Below are 7,696 nucleotides of genomic sequence, written 5' to 3'. Positions count from 1 at the left end.
CACTTCCTGGTGCTCATTTTGTTGAACTTTGACTTTGCTTTTCTAAGGAAATACATTATTTGAGTTCTTTCTTGAATCTACCATATTTTAGTTAATACATTTGTAAGCATTTTTATACCACCCAGTGTATTTACTTATAAGTTTAAAAGCTAAATATAGCTTCCATATATAAGGGAAAAATATACATCCTCTGTCTCTTTGAGCCTGCTTTACTTCACTTTTAATAATTTTTTTATTTCTTTATAAGTGGTACGATATCATTTTCTTGATACATTCATCCATTGAGAGGCATCTGGGATAATTCTGTACCTTGTCTATGGTGAACAGTGCTTCAATGAGCATGGTTGTGCTGGTGGCTTTATGGTAACCTTGTTTATGCTCGATTAGACAAATGTCCAGGAGTGGAATTGCTAGATCATAGATTAGTTCTATGTTTACTTTTTGAGGAACCTCCATATTGGCTGAACAAGTTTACATTCCCATCAATAAATAGCGTTTTAGGGTTCTCTTTTGACTACATCCTTATCAGCATCTGTTAAACATTTGTTTTATTGATGATGAACATTCTAACTGAGGTGAGGTGGACTCTCAATGTTGCCTTCTTTTACTCATTCATATGCAATTAAAAAATTCCTTCATGATTTTTCCTGGCTTCAAAGATCATTTAGTTTTCAGGTTGCATAATGTTCCATGTTTGAGATACTGCATTTTATTCATTCATACAATAAAAGACATTTTTGTCACTTCTAAGTTTTAGCAATTATAACTAAAGTTGTTTTAAACACCTATGTGTAGGTTTCTAGGTTTTTATGGGTTCATAAATTTATTATTTGGGAGATAAACATGAAGGAGTATGGCTGCTGTTACATAGTACAAGTTTGCTTAAAAAATGTCAAGGTAAGAGGTCTGGGAATGTAGCTTAGTGGTAGAGTGCTTGCCTAGCATGTATGAAGGCCTGGGTTTGATTCCTCAGCACCACATAAACAGAAAAGCCAGAAGTGGTGCTGTGGCTCAAGTGGTAGTGTGCTAGCCTTGAGCAAAAAGAAGCCAGGGACAGTGGTTAGGCCCTGAGTCCAAGCCCCAGAACTGGCCAAAAAAGAAAAAAAAAAAAAAAAAAACAATGCCAAGGTAAAAGTAGAAATATATAGGATCGTAAAGGGACTACTATGAGTAATTTTAGATCAACAATAGATAATCTAGAATAATTTGATAAGCTTCTAGAAACTCTTGTAAGACTAAATCATAGAAAAATAGAGCATCGAAGAAGAATAATGAGTATGGAAGTTGGATTTGTAACAAAAAATTTTACAATGAAACAAAGCCACAATTCTATCAATCATGGAATGGAGAATTAGTGTCACTCATTCCAGCAAAGAAAATAACAAAGAGCATGAACACTAACCTACAGTTTAGAATAAAATATTTGTAAATCGTATATCTTATGAAAGGTCATTTGCCCCAATAAAAGAAACAGAGCAGCATAACATAGCAAGCAACCACAAAATAAAACCGAATCTCCCTCTTAAAAACTGGGCAAAGAGATATGAATAGATATTTTTCAAGAAAGAAATATAAATAGCCTAAAGTATAATTAGATGTAAATGTTTTCTTTTTTTTTTTAACCAACCTTCTTGCACTTTATTTTCTGGTTTATACAGTCTCCTGCCCCCAGATTTGGACGCAGAACATGATGTGAGCCCAGCAGTCCAGCTCAGAGCTATATAACGTACTTTCTGTTTCACTTTCCCCACCCTACCCAGAGTCAGCCCCTGGTCCAGAACAGACACAGGATTGAGATACCATGGTCCCCACCCCTGCCCTCTGTAAGAGCAGTCCTAGTAGAATGACAAGAGTTCTGATAATGTGGGCCTCTTTCCAAATCACAAGAGATCACCTCCTCAACATGGCCACAGGTGTGTTCATATTTGAGCGGTATGCTGGCCAAGAGTTGGAGGTTGCGGTATCTCCAACTGACTGAGGAGAAGAGGAACGTGAGGGCATTGTTGGGGGTCCACATTCATCATGGAGGTTAGCAGCTGCCGTAGGGCTGGAGAATGCCTGGGGCTTTGTGGGATGTTGAGTTGGTTCTGAACAGCAAGGGCCACACTGTCACCCTTCTGGAACACCATGTCATAAGGGCCTTCCCCAAACATCATGGCGTAAAGCACACAGCCTAGGGACCAGACATCAGTCCGCTCATCGATGACACAATAGCTCTGCACAGAGAAGAGTTCTGGGGCCTGGTAGGAGATGGTGCATCTCTGGGCTGCCCAGTCTTGCAGTGCTAGGGCCTGTCAGGAGCCCTCCACATGAATGCATGCTTGATTCATAGAACCTACGCCCATTAAAACTGGCTGCTCCTCATCTCCAAGCAAAATATTGGTGGGCTTCAGGTCCCTGTGAGCATAACCTTTGGCATGAATAGCCTCCAAGCCTCTGCAAATACCGAGGAGCAGCCGAAGGATTTGATCCTCAGTCAGGAAGTTTTCTTGGTCCTTCAGCCTTTCTATCTCATTCCATAGCGTGCCTCTTTTGAAGAAGGGTAGCAGCAGCCAAGCCTCATACTTAGCACCCCACTCTCTCAGACAGTAAGCCACGAAGTGAAGGATGTTGGGGTGATGAAAGAGGCGATGCATGTTTGCTTCTCTCTGGGCTTCCTCACGGTCCTGCTGCTCGTGACACAGGATTCGCCCTCCCCCAGTTTCTGGATGAAGAGGTAACGCTTATTTTCAATGATGACAGTTCCCCGGGAGCAGACACACAGTGAGTGGCCCATAATGTTTCAATCATTCTCCTCAAGGATGGTCTGTGGTCCAGGGCCAGTGAGTTTTTCCAGGCGAGTGAGTTTTTCTAGGCGATTCACTGAGTGCCCAGCGGATCATGCTGGCTCGGAACCAGAACGAAGATCTTCGATGTAAATGTTTTCAACATCACTATTTGGGGGAAATGTACATAAAAAAAATGACAGGAAGATATCTGTTCACGTTTGCTAGGATTATTATTACAACACAAAAAATAAATGTTGGCAAGAGTATGGAGGAAAGAAATTCCTTGAGCTTGCCCAAGGAATGGGACATTACGGGGAATATCACTTGTAATCATTGTGGAGGACAGTATTGATGTTCCTTAAAAATTAAGTATGAAACTACCACATAAATTGATGTGGTACCTTGAAGAGCGATGTGTGTTCCTATGTTTACTCAGTGTTATTTGCAATTACTCAGTTATAGAAGCAACATAACTGTCCATTAATGGCTGAATGGATACATCTATATGTACACACATGCTATAAACCCCCCCCCCACACACACACAGAGCAATGTGATTCAACCTTAGAAAGAAAATCCTGCTATTTACAGCAATGTGGATGAACTGGGAGAACATTATGCTAAATGAAGTCAGAAAGAAGAAACACTACTACATCATCTCACTTATATCTGGAATCTAAAAATATGAACTCCTAGCAACAAAAAGTAGAATGATATTTTCCAGGGTCTGAACTAGAGAGATGTTGGCCAGAGTTGCACATTTTCAGTTAGAAAATTGGGAATCTAATATGTAGCATGGTCACTATAGTTAGTAATAATGTATTGTTTGTCTTAAATTTGATAAAAGAGTAGATCTTTTAAATGTCTTCAGCACATATACACAGATGATAACTATGAGTGGCAATTAATTTCTTAATTTGATCATGGTAGTCATTACACAACTTATATACACATCAAATCATTACCTTCTATGCTTTGACTATATTATTGACTGAATATTTTTAATGTAAAGGAAACTTCCATACTGTTCCCAGTCTAACTGTAGATGTGATCATATATATAATCATATATTTATACCTAAATATTTCATCTTAGAGAGTCCTAATGTAAACAGTTTTGTGCTTGTTCATGGCTAGTATATATTAATATAACATATTTTGATCATTTAACCATTTATTCTACAAATGTAGTATGACTGATTTTTAGACCCAGAATATTATTTACTGGTTCTTCCAGGTTTTCTACATAGATGATTATGTCATCTGTGAGTAAAGGTGTATTATGTATGATTGTACATTTCAACATATGATTATACACTAAATATGGAAGTCATAGAGGATAGGAACTAAGGAAAGCTACAATCAAAGGACTATAGATCTTGATTTTCAAGGAATAATGGGAATGACATAGCCTTGGGCTCTAAATATCTCACTTTCAGTGAGTGTTTGAATATGGAATTTCTCCAAGTTTCTTGTGTTGATGAGATAAATGTTTGAAGTTACTGATTGTACCTCTGGACCTACTAGATGATACCTGTGTAGTGAGAGAAAGGCTCAGGGAATTCCAATCAATTAATTCAATCTCTGTCAAAATATGCTTCTCAAAAAGTCCTCTTGGGACTGAGCACATAAAAATGATTTTTCCATCCTAAGACATTGAGAATTGCTTGTATTTTACAACGGGAAGAAACAGTTACTGATGAATATAAATTAAGCCAAAATGAATATAAATAAAGCCAAATTAAAATAAGAACAAAAGCTTGGGTACCATTGATCAAGATGCATTTTTTACTCTGTTAAATGGAAATGCCTTTGTATTGTAGAAAAATAGAACAAAAAACTCAGGTTCAATTTTTATGTCACAAATATTAATAATTGAAGTATTTTCCAATCCTTTTCTTCCTTCTTTAGAAACAACCATCTTACCAATCCTTATATACTGTTGATGAGAATGTAAATCCTGATTATAGAAACTGGTATGGAGGCTCCTCGAACATAACAAAAGTAAAACTATCATGTGACCCAGCAACATTGGGGCATGTACCCACAAGAAATAGGATCAGCAGCTCATTGATATATCTGTACTTACATCCATTGCTTCATTATTCACAATAACCAAGGTAGAGAAACAAACTGAATGCTGATTCTTTATCCAATCACCACTGAGGGATGATTGGAAACAGAAAAGGTAGCACCATGTACACAGAAAGCCTGCCACTTGTAACAACATAGATGGAACTGGAGGCATTGTGCAAAGTGAAATAAAACAGGCACAGAAAGTTAAATATGTTGTGATCTCACTCATATGGAATCTGAAAAGGTTGAACCCCAGCTTTTTCAGAATAGTAGTTACTAGGGGTAGGGATTAGAAAAATGGGGAGATGTTGGTACAGTGTTTCAGGATTACAGAAATATGTAGAAATTTGGAGATCTAGTATACAGTAAGCTAACTACATTTTGTAGTATGGTACTATAATTTTGCTTAGAGAGGAGATCTTAAATCTTATTACACAGAAAATGATCTATATGTGAGGTGATAGTTATATTAATTAGCTTAATCATGGTAACCTTTTCATAATTTGTCCATATATTAAAAATATGTCATATACTGAAAATACAAACCATTTTTATTTCCATTTGTACTTTAGGGAGGCATAAGAAATAATTTCCCCAAAACCAGGTGGCATCTTCACTGCAGCGTCTCCTGTAGCAACCAAAAGAAGTAGAGTTACTTCTTAATGATCTGAGATCTCATGAATCTCCTTTAAACGTTGTTAAAAAAAATAATAAGCATGAGTATGAGATATGAGATTGCCCAAAAAGTTTGAATGATTTTCTTTTATTTGTGAAAGGTAAGGTGACTTTAACTTTGCCCACAATCTTGTTTATTTCAGATAGTCATTGAACAAAACGGTTATTAGTCTTCAGAATCCCAAACACAAAGGCTCTGGGCTGAGTGCTGAAAATAAATAAGATGAAAAGACGTCCTTGGAACCCCAAACTTTGTCTCCCCAGGTGACCACAGGCAGTGTGCTCTTGCCCCTTGTGGTACCTCAGGACCTGTGCGATGGACAGAATTGCTAGGCATCGATTAGCCAGTAATAATTTAGTAGCTAACATAGGCAAACTTATTAGAGACTGTCAGAAACTAGAATCATTACCACACACAAATCCAAACCATCTGGCCTATAGCAGAATATGTCATTCCATGGGTTTTATCTTGCTTTTTCAGCAATAAATTATTCTATCACATTCCCAATAAAGCACTGGAGAGAAGAGGTCAGGTGACCCCGAGTCTCTGATTGAATTCAGTCTCTGTAGCCTCACATTTTATCACCATCTCTAAAGCAGAAGGACATTCCTTTATTTTCCTACTAGCCTGACAAACAGGAATGCTCCTAGCTGAGTTATAGGATTTGTGGAAGCATTAGTCAAGCCCTCCTTACATGGAGAGGTGGCAGGAAGGAGGGAAAGGGGTACAGATAGTCCAGGAGTGTTTCTAAAACTTGACAGATCAAAAATCACATGAAGTGCTTTGAAAAAAGATACTGGAGCCACAAAGCATATATTTCAGTAGACATGGAGTGGATCCTGATATATTTGTTGCTTTGTGTTAGAGGAACTACCACCTGGACATCTCAGTGGCTTGCACAAACATTTGTGCTCACATTTCATGCAGGCTGTGGTATGCTGTAGCTCTGCTGGGCTTGCCTGGGCTTGACCTACAAGCATGTGTAGTCTCATTCCAGAATCCCGGCTGAAGGAGTATACACTAAGTAAGGACATGCCGTTCTCATAGCTGAGGATAGAAGCTCAAAGGGGTGCCAAGCCAAACCACGCCAATGCAGCTAGAATTTCTACACTGGTGTGGCATGCATCATGCCCACTTAAAACTCATTGACTAAGGCAAATCTATGGGCACACCCAGTGTTTATGAGGTGAGGACTAATCTCCATCCTACAGGAAGTAAAGGCATATGTGGGAAGCCTGGAGTCTAAGAGAAAAACAATTGGGAAGACGTAAGATAGCTTCTGACACATAAGCATATATCATTTTTTAAAGATTAGTTTTAGAAGGAATTTCACTGTAACACTTCCATACCTGTACATGATGTACCCCAATCAAACTCACGCCCTTCATGACACTCTCTTATCTCCTTTCTTCGTAAAATAATTTCAGCAGGCTTGAGGGTTTTATTTTCAAACATGCTTATACAGTTCTCCAACCATATCCTGTATCATTCACCTTCTCCATTAGTTCTCCTGCCTCTTATTGTACTGTACCCACCCCCCAATAGAGCCAATTCTTTCCCAGAATTCCATTAAAAAATTTTTTTTTGCTGATCCAGGGGCTTGAATTCTAGGTCTGCATGCTATCCCAGAGCTTCTTTTGCTCAAGGCTAGTGCTCTGCCATTTGAGCCAGAGCACCACTTCTGCCTTTTTCTGAGTAGTTTATTGGAGACAAGAGTCTTAAGGACTTTCCTGTCTGGGCTGGCTTCAAATCACAGTCCTCAGATCTCTTCCTCCCTAGTGGCTAGGAATACAAGGGTGAGCCGCTGGCACCAGGCCTCTAGCATTCTTTTTTTTCATTACTATTTTTAGTGTTAATTAATTGTACAGAATAATTTCACCACTGTATTTAAAACAGGTATTTACTATAATTTACTCAGCTTAACTTCTTCAATTTCTCTTTCTTGTGTCCCTTTGTAAAGTGCCAGCTTTAAAGGCTCCTTAGCAGATTCAAATGAGTCCCTTGATGTCTGCTGTTTAGTGGGAAAAGCATCTACCTTCATGCACCTACTATGACAATTGAACATATGTTGAAAGCCTCTCTAGCTGACAGATTGAGCTAAATACTTGAATATTGGGTAAGTGCAACTCAGTCACTTATTCCACCATCCAGCACATGAACCACCGTATAATGCAGTG

At 38.5% G+C, this 7,696-nt stretch overlaps 1 pseudogene; it reads right to left on the bottom strand.

Moving 5' to 3' along the window:
* Positions 1-1,627: 1,627 nt before the first annotated feature.
* LOC125360682 lies at positions 1,628-2,782 on the bottom strand (annotated as a pseudogene).
* Positions 2,783-7,696: the final 4,914 nt, after the last annotated feature.

This window comes from Perognathus longimembris, chromosome 12, assembly GCF_023159225.1.
Source record: "Perognathus longimembris pacificus isolate PPM17 chromosome 12, ASM2315922v1, whole genome shotgun sequence".
NCBI classification, from domain to species: Eukaryota; Metazoa; Chordata; class Mammalia; order Rodentia; family Heteromyidae; genus Perognathus; species Perognathus longimembris.
The sequence above is the reverse complement of the archived record's forward strand: the minus strand, read 5'-3'. Positions and strand labels throughout refer to the sequence as shown.